Consider the following 20,143-nt stretch of genomic DNA (forward strand, 5'->3'; position numbering starts at 1 on the left):
ACTTTCATCTGAACAGCTTTCATTATTTGTGACAGCCATTGTGTGAAAATATGTGCTTTTCAAGTTAATAGTTTTTTTTTGTTTTTTTTTTTTTTCCCAACAACAATTAGGATTTTATATTGGAAACTTCCTGTTTTCCACAGAGCTTCATAGTTTAGCAAAGCTGTTCATGAGGCAGGCCAAGAAGCAGAGCAGAAGGTGGAGTAGTCTGCCTGAAGCTGCTCCTTGTTTGGGAGAGTAGCTGTTAAACAAAGATGGGTTTAGAGCAAAAACAGAAAATAAGCATATATATTTTTTATATGTATTGTGAAAAACTTTTTCCTGCTCCCTCATCCCATTACTTCAAGGTCTAAAATACTTTCAGTTCTCAATAGTGTAGTTTTTTTTCATTTGTTTGTTTGTTGTTTTTTGTTTGTTTAATTTTTATTTTTCTGTGGCTTCACTGAGATGAAGCAGTTACTAAGAAGCTGTGTCAATGGAGAGCAGGAGGCTAAGCCCCACCCCAAGACATCAGACGTGGCAATCCTTTGAGCTCCCCTTCTGTTTTCCTCACATCTTGCCTCTCATTCTTCTGAAGGAGTGAGGAGTCTCTCTCCTACAAAGTCACTAAGAGAGTGAGTGACATTTGGTTTGAAATCAATACCTCTGCAAGCTACAGTTCAAGCTGGTTTGCCTCTTCTGAAAGGTAAGAGCAAAGACAACAAGCCCTATTAGAAGACTTACTGGCCTGCCTATGATTTTAAACACAGCTCAGCACATAATTGGATGCTCTTTAAAACACACCAGTTGGTAAAAGACTAGCTTTAACAGGCATTGATTAATCTCAGCAAATTAATGTGTTTTTACTATGTCCTACTCTACTGTTTACAAATACCTGTTGGAGAATAAGCAGTAGTTCTTTCTGAGGGTGCTGCCCTGTCTTCTGGAGCACATGGAGCACTGCCCAGCTTCTGTTTCCATCCCCTCTTGCAGACACATGGAGTAGTAAAGCCAAGGAACAGTGTGTGCGCCTCTGTCTCATGTGCAAATCTGGGTTAATCGAGTGGGGCAGAGCTTCCACACTTAAGCAATAATGTACCTGCAAGTGCAGCTATGCAGCTGCTTTGAGAGAGAGAGATCTCCTTCCAGAGGAGCAAGTTATAGGCATGAAAATCTCAGGCAACTGCTATGGTGGGAGGGGAGTAAATACTCCCAAGTGGAGGCTGGGAGAAATGAGTTGTTCAGCCAGGAGAAGGTTTCAGGGAGACCTTATAACCTAATAGCCCTGGGGCCCCCCTCCAGTACCTAGAAGGCCTACAGAAAAGTAAAAGGGAGACTTTGACAGGGAGTGTAATGGTTGGACAAGATGCAGGGTTGGTTTAGGTTAGACATTAGGAAGAAGTTCTTTGTTCAGAGGGTGGTGAGGCACTGGCACAGGCTGCCCAGAGAAGCTGTGGATGCCCCATCCCTAGAGGTGTTCAAGGCCAGGCTGGATGGGTCTTTGGCCAGCCTGGTCTGCTGGGAGGTGTCCCTGCCCATGGCGGAGGGGGGGAGGGGTTGGAACTGGATGAGCTTTAAGGTCCCTTCCAACCCAAGCTGTTCTATGATTCTGAGGTTCTGTGATTCTAAGAAAATGGAGATGGAAGTAAAAAGGGGCCTTGAAGCCTCTGCCTGGTTCTCCCTAGAGTAATCCAATTATTTTCTCTTCAGGTGCATCAAATCTTCTCATTTGAGTGTGACAGCAATTCGAGCTTGAACAATGGGTTAAAATCTGCATGGATAGTTCTATCAGGGCTGGCAGGTGGCTCATCCACAAGGCTGAGATGACTTCATGGTCTTCCCTCCTGCATATGGAGAACATCAAACACTTTTCCCACATAATATGTAATGTTGGCACACTGAGTCAGGCGGTATGAGAAACAGAACAAATACAGAGGGGTTGTTTAGATAAAGAGAGATGAACAATGTTTTTCCAAAGTAACTCCTAGATGCTGTGCTCCTTCAGCAGGAGAGCTGGCAGAGGAATGCCCATCTCCGACAGCCCTTCATGCACCTGCATTTTTCCCTCCGTTGTACCAACCCACCTGACTTGCAGCACAGGGAGGCCTTTGAATTTCATCCAGCAGAGTACAAAAAGTAAATTAAAGTTCTGAATGACTGACTGGGACATATGTGCACCTTGACTTGACTCCTGATGACTAACATATCCTCGTCTGCTTGCACTCATGGAGCACAGGCCCCCAGAGCACTGTTCGTGTGCTGGTTGGCAGCATAGAGGCATCTGTTTAGGAGCATAACACAGATGCATCATAGTTTATTTCTTGTAGCAAACAACCATAGACCTGTGTAGCATTTAATTAAAGATTACCAAAAATCCCTCAGACAAACAAGGTCCCTAACAGACAATGCCTAAATCTGACGGTACTCAGCATCTCTGAGCGGACAGTGCTTTAAGCAGAGCTGGTGCAGAAGCTGTACTGCCCTTCTGCTTTGGTGTGAAGCGTAGGGTGGGTGAGTTTGTGTCCAGAGCTAGGGTAGTATGGTCATACATCTCCCAGACTGACCCATACAACAGTCATGTAGATGTTTTGCTGTTGAAAACCCAGGAAGTGAAGGAGTTCAGAGCATTTTCTGGTTTGCTGCAAAGGTGTGGAGATGTAAACAACTTTTCTAGGAGAAAGACAGGAACGTTTCAAGGTGAATAGTAGGGTATACCACCAACCTGAATTAGTTTCTTTAGCCATTCTGACTATCAAAGGTGAAGAGGATGGGCTTGAACCAGGGTAATAAATATCCCCAGCTGCCTGAAGGTTGGGCAGCACCACTGGGCACCCCCAGGGCTGGCAGGGCTGTTTCAGCTCTGTACCTAGGGAGGTACAGAGTTCAAAGAGTACAAAGAGTACAAAGAGCAGAGTACAAAGTCTGCTGCTTTTGCCTGAAGTGTGTTCATGGTGTGCATGACAGCTGCCTGTGGCCTGAATACAGTGTAGGAGTATTTCAAGTCACGAGCAAGGGAATGGGGAACAGTTGGGAAGTGGATGCCACCTCTGAGAAATGGCAGTGGGAAGCTGTGAGCTGCTGTGGGTGTTTGGCCAAGTGCCTGGAAGCTGTGGTAAGTGTTGCTGTTGGTGAGCCATTTATCATACACTGTGAAACCAGCCCCTGATCAACAGCAATGATTACTTTTTACAGCTTCCAAACAACATTAGTTGTGAGCTGTTGTTGCCACAACATGAAAAACAAATATTTATAGGATGAGGAGTTTTCAGGGATTTTGTACTTTTCTTTTGAAGTTAACAGGTGTTCCTGGTCACTGTGCAAAACCGTAGTGAAAAAATCTGCATACCACTGAAATGAAGCAACTCCAAACCAATCCCTGTGAAGAAAAACCCATCCTTTGCTTTTGTTTTTGTAGAAATGAATGAGCAAAAGAGTTTGAATTATGGGTTTTCATAATGATCTTTCACTACCATCCCAGTTTTGGACTGCATCTGATACAGACTCACAGAGACAGGGGACTATTACTAGAGCTGTGTGAATAATCTACAACAAGTAATTGAACAGATGTCTTTAGCATTTTTCTGTTTGCTAATTATTTGTGAGCCTGCCTAGATATTCTTGAATGTGTTTGTTGTTTGAAATAATTCTGCCCATAATTTCTGAGAATAATAATTTATTTGTAGCTGACGTATGAGCATTATATAATCAAAATGTTAGTTGTTTGGACTGGACAAATAATGACAGATTTCTGTTCCATGTTTACACAAGTGTGGCTCTGAGATTTGCACCAAGACTACTCACAGTTACCAGTGGTAAATCCACTTTCTGCAAGCACAGAGATTAACAAGAACCTTTCTGGGAAATGTATGTTCATTTGCAATATTCATGGAAAACAGAAAAAGAGGGGAAATGCTGTTAAATATTGTTTCTTTGTAAAGCATTAAAAGATATTTCCAATGACCTTGGTTATGTCATACATGATTTAAGTTTTTATGGTTTGCAGTCTGGAACCACTTAATCAGACCTGTTTCCTTAGAAGATTTATCCTCAAGCTAGACACAGTCCCTCAGCCCTACAGCTCTCAAATGGTATCTGGGTGCCATAGTCCAGAACTGAACCATCTCCACATTCTGGAAGTTGTTTACCAAAATATTCATGTTTCCCACTGCTGAAGGACATTCAAACTATGACTCAGAAAACTGAATTTGGGAACAAGAGAGACTTTTCTAGGGAAGAGTTCAAAGGTGAAAATAAGAGCTTATGGCACTGTTTGGTTTCTGAGCAGGGCTATCCCTAGCATGAAGGATCACTCCAGCAGATCCTGCTGTCTCATTTCTTCCTCTAGCCGCAGACTTGGACAACCCTGCACCACCATGTGAGTTACTGCTGGAGCTGAACTGCCCAAGGGTTTCACATGGCTCAGGAATCACACAGAAACAGAGAATGTCTGAGGTTGGAGAGGATCTCTGGAGCTCATCTGCTTAAGAAGTGCCACCCAGAGCCACTTGCCTAGGACCATGTCCAGATGGTTTTTGAAGATCTCCACGGAGGGATACTCCACAATTGCTCTGGACTACTGGAACAGGCTGGTCACCCCTGGTTTCATCACTTAATTAAGCATAGCTGATGGACTTTGTCTCTTCATACAAGAAGAAAAGTTTGAAGAAGCCAGTCAAGGTCTTTCACAGGAGTCCTTGGCAGCTCAGCTCAGCAAAAAACACCACAGCCCCCTGCTGTTTGTAGAAGTGCCTTATATCCTTGCCAAATTCTCAAGACAGATTAAGGTTTTGCAGAAGGAACCCAGTGTACCAGGGAAGCTTGCTGTGTACTCACAGGGCCAAGGCAATGACAAAGCAAATGTCTCACCAACATGCCATGTCTGCCACCAGGGCTTGTGGAGACGCACCCAGACCAACCAGGCAGCCAAACACCAAACAGGTTTTGTAACCTCTTTGCCCTCCAAAAATTTAATACATATTTAGTGCCTAGAGTGCTGCCTTGTTAAAGGTACTTGGCCGGTAGCATCTGAGCTAGGTGGTTGACTGCAGGCAAGCTCTGCTAGCAACTCTGTGAGGAGTTTCTGTGGCATCAGTGTAGGATTTACAAAAAGCCCAGCCAGGACTACAGGAGTTTAAACAGAGGGAATGGACTAGGAGCATCTCTTGTGCTTGTTTTTACCTACAGCACCTTGGTTACCTCTCATAGTTGGGTGGTTTTGTGATGAGGACACCTTGAAGAATGAGTCACATAGGCATGTTAAAAAAGAAACACTTGACACTGGGAACAGGCTAAGTGCCTTCACCCCAATTTGACTTTTGTATTCAGTAGGGAAGAAGCAATAGCTTGCAAACAAAACAGTGAAATAATGCATTTTGAATCTGAAAAAAAAAAAAAAAAATCATAGTCAATTTCCTTAATACAGTTTTGTTGTTTACAGATCATGTCTGGAAAGAAATGTACTACATAAAACCAGTGGTTTGTTGGTGGTGGTGTTTTTTTTTTGTTTGTTTTTGTTTTTTTTTTCTGCAAAAATTTCCCAGCTTCTGAACGCTCTGTTTCCAAACAGGTCTTCTCTGTGCTATTGTATGTGAGCAGGCATTTTCAAAATAGTAGGTCTCTCTTGGCATGCCAAAGAGCAGTGTTGGCTGAAAGATTTCTGATCCACATCATGAAAACACACGGCAGATCTGTCCTCAGAACCAGGGCTGTACTCCCTCTTGGATGCCTGATAGCACCAGTGGAATGGATTTTGGCAAAGCGATACTTTCTTATGTCTTATAACTTTCTCAAACACTGCAATGTTAAATCAGTTTCACTAAAAATTGTCATTGCTGTTACATTAGCTATGGGCTGTTTAAGAGCTTGATGGAAAGTAGGGTATCCATAAATGACAGTTAAATTTAAAGCAGTGTGGATGGAAGTGCTGACATGGATTCAGGAGATGAAATAGTATTTGACCTTATTTGACCACTTTACATTGTTTCCTTTCCCAAACGTTGCCTTTATCACTTAAACCATGAACATGTTGGGTTTCCTACAACAGATGAAGAAAAAAAATTAAGCATATTGTAAAGGGGGAGGGAGGAAAATAATCCTGTTCTTTCTTTCTCCACCCTGCATTTTGCTGGGTCCTTTTCCTTCCCTTTTTCCAGAATCACCTGATGCCCCATTTTGCACAGACAAGTCCCACCAGCCAAATGTGGAAGATGAGCTGCAGAGCTGAAGGAGGACCAGAAGTCCTGCTGTTCTCCCTACTGAATCTTTCCCCAGTTTTCTGCCCTCTCTGATTTTCCTTTTTGTCTGCTCTTTTTATTTAGATTCTATGACTTTCATTCTCTTCCCTTTCAGGCAACAGAAGTTAAAAAGAGAGACAGTTGAGCAGAGGAGGCAGGGGGGAGTCATCTGAGAGAGAGAATATCTGTCCATGTAGCTTGTGACCAGTACAGATTGAAATGAGAGACGCACTTGAAAGCAAGGCTTTTTTTTTTTATGGGAAATGGAAACAAAAATAACTTTTTCTCACATTACTGACATTTTTTGGAGCATATTGTCATCTGTAGAACAAATGAAAGCCAGAATTTTTGCACTTTGGCTATTAAAATGTTTTGACCAAAATTTGCCAATCCCTAGAAGTTTATGTTTTTTCAATTCTCTAATTAAGCAAAAAAAAAAAAAATAATAAAAAAAAATTAAAAAGAACCTTTTCCACACAGCTCCCTCCTCCCCCTGCCTTTTTTTTTTTTTTCAAAGCTTTCTACTTGCTCTAACTCAATACAATTTTTTTTTTGTTTGTTTCAGAAGCCACATTGCAAATGTTGAAAAGAGTCCAGAACCATCTGATTTAATGCTTCACTTACAGCCATTTGTATCCTTTTTATTTCCACTTATCTTTTTTGAGCTGCATTTGGTAGGAAGTGTTTTATATGCTAAAGTACACCATGCTCTCCACAGTTCTGTTGCAGTACTGTGCTGCATGTGTAGCTGACCAGAGTACATCATGAGGCCACCTCATTTCACAGTGCTCTAACAGCTGATGATGGAGACTTGCATATGCAGCTACCATGTGATCTGGACTGTCTGAGAAGAAAAAAAATCTTCAATAGTAATTGTTCCTAACCAGTTACCATCTGTCATTTTGGCCTCTATATGATGTGTGCATAGAGGATAAAGGAGGGTTAGGAATGATTTATTCCTGAAAAAGAAATGTCATGGAAGGGTGGTAGTGACATCATGGACCACAAGAATGGTGCTAAAGTTGTGGGCAGATTCCCTAGATTTCCCTCCATTCCATTCCATTCCATTCCATTCCATTCCATTCCATTCCATTCCATTCCATTCCATTCCATTCCATTCCGCAAAGGTAATGAATTTCATGTCATTCACTTACAACCCTCTTGTTGTTTCTTGGTTTTGTTTGTTTGTTTGTTTGTTTTAAGGAATAACAGGGCTTGGAGCCATGTTTAAAAGAATTAAAAATAAAGAGAAGGCTATAAAGGATGGGAGGACGTCTCTCATGAAGTCATTGAAAACAGCTGCAGAAGTCCCTTGGACACAGCTTTTCTGTGAGGGAGGAGGGAAATTAGGGATCTTTATTTAAAAATGGCATTGACTTGCGCCTTAGACACTATCAGTACACATCCCATCTGTCTTTGTTTGCCTTGTGTAATTGCATTGCAGGTTGTGCTGGGCAGGCTCCCTTTGGCTATGTGCTGACAGCACCTAGCCTGATTTGGGTTCCCGGTCTCTACATCAGGATAAATATTTGAATAAACAGAAGTGAGATGCATTCCTCAAGAAATGCAAAGTATTCTGGGGAGTGTGGGTGGCAGCTTTGTTAGTGGTACCCTCAGAGATCTGGGAAGAGACACCTCAACTGCAGAACCAGGACCCAGTAAGCATGGAGATGAAACAAGGATGGAGCAGAGGATTCACTACTGACGGGTTATTCATAGCTGGTGATATTTAATGTCTGTTCTTCTGATCTAGACTGAACTGCCTCCAGCACAGTCCTCTTTACCCCAATAGGTTAGGAAGAGAGTTTGAATGGAGCTGGAGAGAGGTTACAGATCATTACCCAGTTCTTAAGACATTAAGTCACCTCCATTTCTAGTGAGGACAATTAAACCAGTGTTGTTTTTATTAAGAAATGCCACACAAAGGATGAGCTGGCTAGTTGGCTTTAGTGCCCTACAGCAAGAAGTTATAAGACCTCGTTTGTGATGATGCCATGATTAGGTCACCAGGAAGGTTAAATTCCACTTCTCAGGCATGACGGAGACTTGGCCCAAGATGTGTGCAGGGTCTGGCAGTACCAATAAAAGAGAGATAATGACAGAGCTGGCAGAGTGAATATCTGCCTGCTTCCTTTTCTTTAATTAAGGGCAGTTGGTCACAGCGGGGCTGCTCAGGCCAGGCTAAGAGTTGGCTACAGAATAAGGTTTGACTCTAATCCCTGCTAAGAATGAATGTGTTTCTTTCACAGTGGGTACATAAGACCCAAGCAGATTTTGTATGTATTCGGAAGATGTTCTACATCCTTGTAACCTTAGGGTTTTGTTGCATGATCTGGAAATGAAATAAAGAGGGTCTGGGTGGCTCCATGCTCCAGTGACTATGAAGCAGTGTTTCAACCTTGTCTGATTGCAGGGTACTACCACTGATTCTTGCAGCATAATAAACTTTCTTACTGTAAATCTAAACATCACGAACTCTTTTCTTAAGTGGTCATTAATTCATAAGAGACACGGTCCTAGAGCAGAGTTCGAACAAATAGGAGGGTCAAGATCAAAATGTTCAATAGTCTTCATGGCTCCATCTTCATGTTTCTTCTTCACAGCCTGTCCCAGCTCAGGCATTCATCAAGTGGACAGCTAGGAAGTGCCCAGCATGGGAAGAATCTGGTTTAGTTGTTCATGTTGCAATCTTCCCTCTGGATATATTTACACCTAGACAACAAGATTTGTTATCCTTCTGATCAAGACAAGTATTCACATTAGTGTCTGACAAATGATAATGAAGGAGTTCATTCAGGAGAAAAACATCTTCATCCAGAATAAAAAGCCAATCTTTATTTAGATAAGCATAATTGACAGTTAGTGTTTGTTTTGACTGAACAGACAAACAGAAGGAGGAGTAAATTTTGACTTGCCTTTTCCTTCACAAGGGCAGCTGTAAGGGTTAAATGAATATAGTTGGATAAAATGACAAACTGGAAGGCCAAATAGGTGACAGTGAGATTAGACACATTTACACAGCAAAGGGAAAGACATGATTTCGATATGTGCCAACCTAAGCAACAAGAGCAGAGAAGGGACAGACATTGGGCTTTGGTGTATGATTGTGAAGGGAGTAATTAGCAGTATGGGGGTCCTTCAGAGTATTGTGTCCAAACTTAATGTTACATGGCTCACCTTCACAGACCATAAACTGGCTAGGTTAGGCTACCTAGACAGGCTTTTGTATGTCTGCAGTCACATCTCCTTTATCATCAGTCTTCAACTGCAGAGACAAGAAATCAAGTGCTGAAATGCTCCTCTTGAAGACCACCTGGATTTTGTGTGTTTTCACTTCATGATCCTAGAAACACATTGAGCTTGGTGGGACTGGCCTGAAAACAGCAGTGCCTCAGGCCAGGATAGTTCAATGGCCAAATAGTGTGCAGAAAATCTTGGCTGTGCTCAAATTTATTGTCTTGCACTGCTAGTAAAGCTAGATTCATGAATCATAATAATTAATAAATGTGTTATGTCATCTTTTTTTCTTATTTGCAAACCATCCTAGCAATTTTCTCAAATGCATTTGTTATTCAGATTTTTTCAGAGTAATTTCTGGAGATAGTTCTTGTGCTTTAATCTTGTCTGGGAAATTATACTGTGTTTGACATTGGAGCTGTTTTCGTTAAAGACATAAATCTTTCTTTTGTTGTCTCAGAATCACATTTCCCATGCTACCATTTGCAATTACAGATATGAAACTTGCTTTCCTTGACTGCTCTTCAACATCCATTTATCACTTGCTGTTTCAGCTGCTGTTGAAACACTAGTAAACTGTACTGCCCATACATTTGGGACAAAACACTACACACAGAGGCATGAATGTTCTTGCACAGAATGAAACAGTGAGTAATCATCTATTTCTTCCTTCCTTCCTTCCTTCCTTCCTTCCTTCCTTCCTTCCTTCCTTCCTTCCTTCCTTCCTTCCTTCCTTCCTTCCTTCCTTCCTTCCTTCCTTCCTTCCTAGTTTGGCTATAATTTGGGCGTATAATCTGTATTTTGAATGACTTCCAAACTGATGTACAACAGAACAGTGAAGTCACCTGTGGGCTGTGTAATCATACAAATCATACATGTATGCTGATGGTATGTGTCAGAACATGTAGCATTATTGTTGTTCTTTCTATTTGCTTCCAAAAAACTAGTGTGTCAACACCTAATCAAAATGGCCTGTACATATACAGATTAGACCTGATATTTTTCTGAACTAACAAGAAAAGACAGAAAAAAATAATTAATTATAGCAGTGATCCTTCAAACAAGGCATACATAATATAGTCATTTGAGTCATGCTGGCCCAGGTTCAGCAGGACTGATGTGGAACGGGGCTAGCTGGACGTCTGGTCCCCAGCTGGATGACAGATGCTCCTAAAGGGCATCCCAGGAGACTGAGTCTCTGCAAATGGAGAGAAGGAAAGAGGGTGCCTGCCTTTCTTGGTGGCTGCTCAACATGGGTGTAAAGAAAAAGAAAGAGGGAAGGAAGGTGAACACGGACTGATTCTACATTCTGTATTTTAAGAGAAAATATTAGGCCTTTTGGAGGGAGGAGAATCCTGAAAATGTGCTCTTAGAATGGCTATTAGGTCAAGAGCCTCAGGGAAAAGAGGAGAAGAATCATTTTGTTCCTTGATCATAACTTGGCTTAGACACTAAGCTGCTCAGATATCTTTGGGCATGCAGAAATGGAATTTACTTGTCTTCAGGATCAGGCTTCAGCTGACAAAGACGTTTTCCAGGACACTGTTTTTAGAATTGGGTACCCAAATTCCACGGAGGTCTTACTTTCTGAGGCTACAGCTTCCTTGACCTCATCTGATGTATATTCAAGACTTAGGGAAATGGTGCTCTGAAGTGAGAAGAGCATTTTCTGTGGTGAAGGGAGAGGCTGGGACAGAAAAACTGTTTGCAGGCAAATATCGTAGTGGGGGAACTTTACCAATGCTACTGGGAGAGTATATTTTAGTGGTGTAGTAAAAGGAAAATTTTGGGGCAAGCTTGAAGTCTAAAGCATTCACCCTGAATGAAGCAATAGGTGGCAGTTGGTGGAATAAGAATATATGAGCTCAAAAGCAAGCCAATGCATGCATGCAAAAACATTTGGCAATTGTTTAGTGGAACAACGACAGCCTTAACAGCACAGCATTAGGCAGAGGGCCAAGAGGCAAAAATATTTGTAAATAGGGTTTGCTAAGTTTTTCCACTGGCAGGCATAGCAAGGGAGGGAGGGGGAAATTAGTGCTCTGAAGAGACTGGCCTCGGAGCACAGGTCTCACTAGGTTTATGAACAGAATGCCTCTGTAATCCAAGTCCCAAATGCAAACAAGAAATGTGTGTTCATTTGTGTGTGTGTGTGTGTGTCTGTGTGTGCATGTGCATGCATAGCAAGGGGATGTAAAGAAGTTGTGGTAAGGAGGCATTCCTCAAGTTCAGGAATAGGAGCTAGAGGTTCATCAGAAATACAGGAGAAACCTTCCTTTTCCCCAAACCTCCTTATAAAACCAAAGCTGGCAGGCAATGCTGAATATTTCGGTCTGCAGACCTGTCCTTTTGCAGGCTCTCTCATGGTGTTGATGCCTGTGTGCTGCTGGAGTGATTGTGAGTATACACCAGCTCTCCTCCCTCCCCTTCACAGCTTCCTCCAGCAGTGACTGTAAAAATGTTATCTATTATCTATGAAAGATGTACTCTGAAGCACACTGAGATAAGACTTGCCTTGAGTCTGCTAGGAGATCTGTAGTAGAACCAGTCATCAACTGGGCCTAGATTTACTGCCTCTTTAACACGCTGCTCAGAGATGTCTCTTCTGCAATGCCTCTTTGCTTTTGGAAAGAAAATATCCTGAGCAGATTAGCCTACTCTGTTGCTCTTGCTGCTGCTCATACCTTCACAGTGAACCTGAGCTCTGTGTTGCTGCCAGAGAAATCCTGGTCCTATGGAAGTTGCTGGGGACATTGCTTCTGTAGAAATCAAGATACTAAGCAGTATTTGATTCCAAATAGCAGAGTTTCTTCCAGTGTCTTTCAGATCACAAACAGAAGTGCTGTTCACAGGGGTGTCAATGTATTGGTGGGAATTTTAGAAGAGTAGTTATTCATCTTCTTTCTGATGTTTGTAGGTAAGATAAGATTGACAAGGAACAAAAGGTGGACTTAAAATTCACAATAAGAATACGCTTGACTGAAATACAACCATACTGCAGAAAAGAACAGGTCATAGGGATTTTCTGAACTCCTGCAATGGAAGAATTGAAAGATCTTCTCATTTGATTCTTGGCAAAGTAAGGAGGGTGGTTAGCAAATATCCACCTTGGGCTTCTGGAGGGCAGACCTTGGTGTGTTTAGAAGACCGGTTGACAGAGTCCTTTGGGAGACAACCAAGTGATCAGGCCTAGTCAGCATGGGTGTAACTCACCTTTCTGATCTGCATACATTTCAGCATTCAAGTAGGTGATACTTGTATCTAACTGGACTTAAGCTGAAGCCTTTTGAGGTTTCCTTTTGAGACAGACTCCATCTATTTCAGATTGGATATGTTTTAGCCAAAACTCAAGATCTGAATAATTTGTATCTGAATAGTGAACAAAGGAGTCTTGCAACACACGCTGTTCACATGGGTAGTATCACCTCATACAAAAATGCAAAGGTGATTAATGATAAACCTCCTGTTAACATTTACCTGACGAAAAGAAATAAAAAGGCATCTGAACAATGACAAAAAAAGAGCTAATGGTTGTTTAACACAAGAAATGCCAATATTTCAACAGTACTCTATAAATAATGGCCTGCCATTCTTCCTTCCTGTGAAATCATCTGTGCATATCTAGACTAAAAAAAGGAAAAGAAGTGTTCAAGGGGAAACTTACACACCTAGCAGCAGTTTCAGAGGTGACTGGGAGCAATGTAAATACAAAATGTGTAAAGCTAACTTTAGCACATGATGGATAATAACTTCTCAGTGGCATATGTATGCCACTGTATGAAGTTCAACAAGGCCAAGTGCTGGGTCTTGCACTTGGGGCACAATAACCCCAAGCAGAGCTACAGGCTGGGATATGAGCAGTTGGAAAGCTGCCTGGTGGAGAAGGACCTGGGAGTAGTGGTTGATAGTTGGCTAAATATGAGCCAGCAGTGTGCTCAGGTGGCCAAGAAGGCCAACGGCATCCTGGCTTGTATAAGAAGCAGTGTGGCCAGCAGGGCTAGGGAAGTGATTGTCTCCCTGTATTCGGCTCTGGTGAGGCCGCACCTCGAGTACTGTGTTCAGTTTTGGGCCCCTCGCTACAAGAAGGACATCGAGGTGCTCGAGCTAGTCCAGAGAAGGGTGATGAAGCTGGTGAGGGGTCTGGAGAACAAGTCGTATGAGGAGCAGCTGAGGGAGCTGGGTTTGTTCAGCCTGGAGAAAAGTAGGCTCAGGGGCAACCTTATTGCACTCTACAGGTACCTTAAAGGAGGCTGTAGCGAGGTGGGGGTTGGTCTATTCTCCAGTGTTCCCAGTGATAGGATGAGGGGGAATGAGCTAAAGTTGCACCAGGGGAGGTTTAGGTTGGATATTGGGAAGAACTTCTTTACTGAGAGGGTTGTGAGGCATTGGAATGGGCTGCCCAGGGAAGTGGTGGAGTCACAATCCCTGGAGGTCTTTAAAAGATGTTTAGATGTTGAACTTAGCGATATGGTTTAGTGGAGGACTTGTTAGTGTTAGGTCAGAGGTTGGACTCGATGATCTTGAGGTCTCTTCCAACCTAGACAATTCTGTGATTCTGTGATATTTGTTTTTTCTACAGAATCTTTTGCACCACAAAAGTTAACCTCTCACCTACAAAAGAGATAAGAAAATGAGTGACTGCATAGCAAAGCTTTAAGTGTTTATCCTATTCAGAACCTAACAATACTTTGCATCCTCTCTGAGGTATGAAAGCGAGGGATGGGTTCCTAGGACAGACCCTTTCCTTTGAGATATTTAGTCACAATTTGGTGAGGATCCAAGCACAGATTTTTACATCTCCTTTTTAACTTCTCTGCTCATGTCTGAAGACTTCACGTTTTGCCCATCTGGTTGCAGAAGGCTGAGCCAAACTCCCTCAACAATTCTTCTAGATAGCTGCTGCATTGCAGCTGACCAATTAGGCAAGCCTGAAGCACATTTGTACCTTCCTGATTTGAGAGGGGAGCTTGAAGCAATGCAGGAATCCTGCATGATAGTTGAAACCCACTTGGCTTCTACCAGGCTTCTTCTATTCCTCCTTTGGCACATATTAGCCCTGGGTCAGTGAGATGGTGATGCAGGATCAGCATGGAGCCACCCAGTTTGTCCCAGGGCTTCTGCATCCCATGTTTGCCTGCAGACTTGAGCTAGAGGAGAATAAAACTTGGTCCTGGGAGTTCACTTCTTTATCAGTGCATTTAAAAAATATTGAAAGAGATAAGACCCTGGGCTGAACCTTATGCACAAGTTGTACTGTTTGCAGTGAGTACAGAAGGTTGCTTAAAGGGAGACCAAGAAGTGAGCCCCCTAGCTCATTGCTTTTGTGGCTTGTGACTGAATCCCACTAAAAACATCTTGTGATTTATTTCAGCTGCATAATAATATTACAAAGTAATAAAAATAAAGGCATATTTAATGATGTCCTTCCATTAAATGGTATGCCCTGGCTGTCTACAAATGGTTCTACAGACCTACTGGTGCCTGTGTCTCTCAGTGTGGGGAGAGACATTAAATATCATGATAGAGTCCTATGTACCACCAGGTTATGTGACACAATTCATTTCCATCAGGAAAGTCTCTCTCTCTCTCTCTCTTTTTTTTTTTTTTTTTTTCCCTTGGCCGTTGCAACTTTGCTATACTAATAAACACAGTTGTGTAGTGGGACCCAATTTAAACAAACACTTGACATAGTAACTTCACTGGACACATCCAGAATGGGACATCTGGGTCTCATCACACACCAAAGGTCTCTCACCCTCTCATCTTCACAACATATCAGTGCTCTCAGGCAGAGCTCTCTTCAAGTCTTCACCATGCATTTGTTCTTTCCATTATTAGTTTTAAAAAGTCAGGCAATCCCTGTTCAGAAGAGAAAAGGAATAAGGGTCTTCAAGTGTACATGGGACTGCAAAAAAATGTGGAGGCGAATTGCAATTGTTGGATAAAAATCATTTACCAATATCCTCCTTCTTGAAGGGTTCCTAATTGTCTTACAAACTGCATAGAGATCACTTTTCTGTAAATTACAGTGCTGTGAACTCCGTTGCAAATGAAGAGTGGCTCTGTCTGCTCTCCTGTTGCACAGCACAGGGTATGCCAGTGGATGCTGCCCCAAACAGAAGTCCAGCAAGGGAGGGCCAAGCACACCAATTGCTCAGAGTTTCAGAAGCCTGTTTCTGTGAAAAGTGCAATGAAGCATGCCTGATAGGGTATGTCAGGTGCCAGTTTGCTATAGAAAAATGGTAAGTGCATATGCTTTCTCCTCAAACCACCTCACCCCTGCTGTGACCACCACTGACAACACTCAGTAACCTGCCCATGTTGTGGGGGTGGTCTGCTCAGCTGGTGGCCCATGTGGCTACCTGGTGGAAGCAGAGAGGGAGATGCGGGAGCAACGGGTGCTGGAAGAGCACCTGAGGATGGCGATGCTTGAATAAAATGGTCCCTGCTTGAATACTGCTATGCAGAGGGTTTGAGTCATCTCTGACTCAGATGGTTTCCTGGATACTAAGTTACCAGCACAGCTTTCTGTGGCACTTGTGTTTTTCTTGACGGTTTCTCGTCTAGGGCTCTAGCAATATTGACCTTGGTTAATTATTCCCAGAGGGAACATATACACACAGCATCCTCCCACACAAGGCTGTGCTGCCAGATTAATCCCAACCTGCTGCAGAGGTGGAGGAATGGAGTATGGGGCAGGGAAAGCAGTGAGGGTTTGTCAAGCTGGCCAGGCAAGGGGACGGAGGGTGAACAGGCTCAGGGAAGGGGCAGCACCAGTCATCAGCACTGGAGCACCTTTCTGAGAGGAAAATAATTCTTCAAAACAATTCTGTCTTGTGGCTCATCTGTGACAGCTGTGTGTGACAAGTCTTGTAACTTGGCTAGGAAGGGAAGCAAAGCCTCATGGCAGGCGGCTGGGTCTGTCTAACAGACCCAGAGTGTTTTCTGAATCTGTGTGTCTAATAGAGACCTCATGTTCTCTGCCTGGTTTCTCATGGCAGCCTGCTATTCACCCAAAATATCAGCACAATGAGAATTTAATAACTTATGGCATAATTATTACATATTATACAAAATGCTGTAATTGTACATATTACATTATTCAGAATTAACATGTTGTTTTAGAGCAGCTTCCTTTGCACTCCTTCCCCAGTCATACTGGTCTTGGTAAGAGTATAGATGGTAAAAATTAACACATGCTGAAGCAAAATGCTTAATATTTGGTGCTTTCTTTACACTTCATACATAAGTGAGGAGAAGAAGGAGAAGGAGAAGGAGAAGGAGAAGGAGAAGGAGAAGGAGAAGGAGAAGGAGAAGGAGAAGGAGAAGGAGAAGGAGAAGGAGAAGGAGAAGGAGAAGGAGAAGGAGAAGGAGAAGGAGAAGGAGAAGGAGAAGGAGGAGGAGGAGGAGGAGGAGGAGGAAGAAAAAGAGGAGGGTGTGGAGGAGGAGGTGGAGGAGGAAGAAGAAGAGGGCAAGAAAGAGGAAAAGGAGGAGAAGAAGAAAAAAGAGAAAGAAGGAAAGACCAACATTTTCCCCCTTTTCAGTTTCCATTTAACTTATATTGCAGGTCTAGCCAGTTCTACTATGAAAGTGTAAACAAACCTCTTAGAGCTGGGGACATGCGACTCAAAGAGCTTGGCTGGAGAGGTGCAGGGTCTAACTTTTAATCTGCCTTGCTCACCCCTCCAGGACCTTTTTTTTGAAAGCTGTTTTTCTGCACTCTAATGTTCTGCCAGTCACAATTTGTATTTCCAAACACATGAAAGAACTGTTTCCTGTCTCCAGTGGAAAAAGAGAGGAAAAAGGTATTTAAAGTCCAAACTAGACTTTCTTTTAAAGCCCACTACAGGAAAACACAAGCTGCTTCCCTGATGGGCACGGTTCAGGCGGCTGTGTGAGCCCGACCCCACGCGGGAGGTGTTAACAAGCCATGTGCTCAGGGTTGTGTTCCCATTTCCAGTCCAGCGCCAGCTCCACTCGCTTGCACAGGAGTCGAAGTGGCGATCTGTGGCAGCACCCCAGCGAGGCATGATGTCACGGACCCTGCTCTCTAGCTGCCCCTCGCACGGCCAGCGGAGCCCCATCGCGTGGAGTTAATCATTGACATGGAAGCCTTGCCTCAGTCCTGACATGGGAGGGGGCCTGGCAGGGAGGCAGGACCCGTGAGCTGCAGCACTGGACAGTTTTGGCTCTTGCTGAGCCACTGAAGCCTTTGGGAGGTGCCTGGCACCACGGGGAGAGGGCTCATGGACAGGAACTGGATGCCAGCTCAGTGTTTGGAGGTGCTGTTTTATGTGTAGCAGCTCCCCACCACCACTCGTCTAATCTCTATTACATATCTACAGACAAAACAGCTACTTGGCATTGCGTTGCGGATGTCTGCAACTTTTGCCAGGACGTTGAACAGAGGCCAGGAACTTGGGTGGAGACAGGAGCCAGAAGGTCATCTGGGGTTGCTGCTCTTTGTTAGAGCTAAATAACGTTGTGAATGTATTAAGCCCCTTTCCATGCACTGATTTTATTTTTTTTTCAATGCCTTCAGTACATATTTTTTTTTTTTTTTTTTCTTTTTCTGGGCTGGATTCATGTACAAATATGCAAAGCAGAACAGTCTGCTCATTTGTACTTAGCATGAAATCATGATTTTATTCATTTATTTATTTATTTATTCAGGAAAACGAACTGAAATACTGTAACAGCCTGCTCCGTGAGAACAAGACCTCAGGTTCTTTGTCACTTCCTCTCTTTCAGACACTGATCAGATGCTCATCTTCACAAAACTATCCAACGATTGATTTCATTATTGTTCCCTAAGAGAAGCAGTTTAAAAAAAAAAAAAAAGCTGGAAGTGGGCTGAAGCAAATTGTGGCATCTGGAATTGCAAATCTGCTGCTGGATCCTGTGGTGCTGCTGAGCAGTAGTCCTCGTCATGCTGCCAGAGTCAGCTGGGACTGAAAAATCGCATGAGTTAGATCTGCATTTAATACAGCAGATGTTTTTATATGAGGTCAGTGGCTGTATGGATGCGTCTACCTGTAAGATGACCAAGTTTATGCATACATTATTAAGCCTTTAGTGTGGGTCTCCTTCATCAAAGAGGCTGCTGATGAAAGGAACAGTCCAAGTGACTGTTCTCTTCTTAAACTACAGCAAATATAGTTATGACTATAGTTATAACTATAGTTATAGACTTACATAGGGACGGTAAATAATGTGGCCTCAAGACAATCATGTTACAGTTTTTGTTTTGATACCATGGTAACTGCATGTCTGGGTGAACACACGGAGTTCAGGGATTCATGGCAAAACCTCTACACTTGTTAGACTGACAATGCTGTGGCTATAGACAAGTGCCTTCCTCCTTATTTATTTATTTATTTATTTTTGGATATTCTCATTAAAGTCGACTCATTCCTGGCTCTACTGCTTGGGGTATGACAGTTGCAGAAGGAGTGTTGTTGTGGTTTACAGGGTGGCTTTTTGGTGCAAAGTCCCTCTTGCAGGAAGAGCTTCTCATCACTTTGCTAAACAAAAGGCAATGGGTGTGTTATGTGTCACCCAGCTGCTGATCTGGTTCATCCCTGGAATAGGATTGTTTTGTGTCGACTAAAAACATACGTGCATGTAAGATGCAAATACCCATGCATCTCTATATATTTATATACAGATATATAGATGCATGAACACAATAATCATAATAAAGAATCAATTAAATAATACATATATGTTTTTATACATATGTGCTTTTCCATGGAATCTTGCCAGATGATAGGTATAGTAACATGAAATATTTTCATGGCTTTGTTTATCCAGACTGGCACTGTTTTCCAGAGATATTATCTAATTCTAGCATCTGGAAGACTCTTAGAGTAAGATTTCATGGTAACCACAAATAACAAAGGGAGGAAGACTGTCGAAAGGTAAGAAGGCTGATCTTGATTTGCAGCAGGCAAGCTAACAATTCCCTGCAGTCTCTCAGTCCTACATCCAAGCCTCTTCATGCTGCTTCACTGTTTGGTATGGCTTTTTTTTTTTCTTTTAAAAGGACAAGACAAATTGTCTCGCCACAAGAATTCAAGCAATGCTTTTAATCTCAGCAAAGAAATACGCTGTACTGCTTGGCTGCCTTTAAAGTCAAATATTGCAATATTTCAGCAAAAGGTGTATTGGTAGAAGGGGGAGCTGTAGCTTAATGTAGCTGTGCTGTAAAGCCTATTTAGCTCCACAGCACGTCATTTGCAGCCCAGAAACCCCCCTTGCCATCAGAGACAGGGTGAGGGACACTGCTTCTTCCCCACCCTTTTGCAGTGGCATGGCCCCCACAGCCCCCCGACCCTTCTTGGCCACAGCTGGACAAACCAGTGTGGCTTGGCATGTCTGCTCCCCATGGGCAGCCTCACAAAAAGGTGCCTGCCACTTCTGCTCTATTAAAGTCTCTGTCTAGCTAATAACGGAGGTGGGTATTTTAATAACCTTACTATGTTTTAAAAAAAGGACGATTTCACTGTACCTGTGCTACTCGGGGACCCAGTCCATCCCTGTGCCATAACAATCCCATGAGAGCAAAGGGGAGTCACTGTCCTTTTCCATTCATTCCTAGCTCCCCCCTTCCCTCAAAAGACCAGAACATTTATCATGTAGTTCCTGACCACATAAAGAATCCAACATGTGGCTTGTAAGGTCAGAAAGGTTGA

This window comes from Aythya marila (assembly GCF_965140915.1).
Source record: "Aythya marila genome assembly, chromosome: 1".
NCBI classification, from domain to species: Eukaryota; Metazoa; Chordata; class Aves; order Anseriformes; family Anatidae; genus Aythya; species Aythya marila.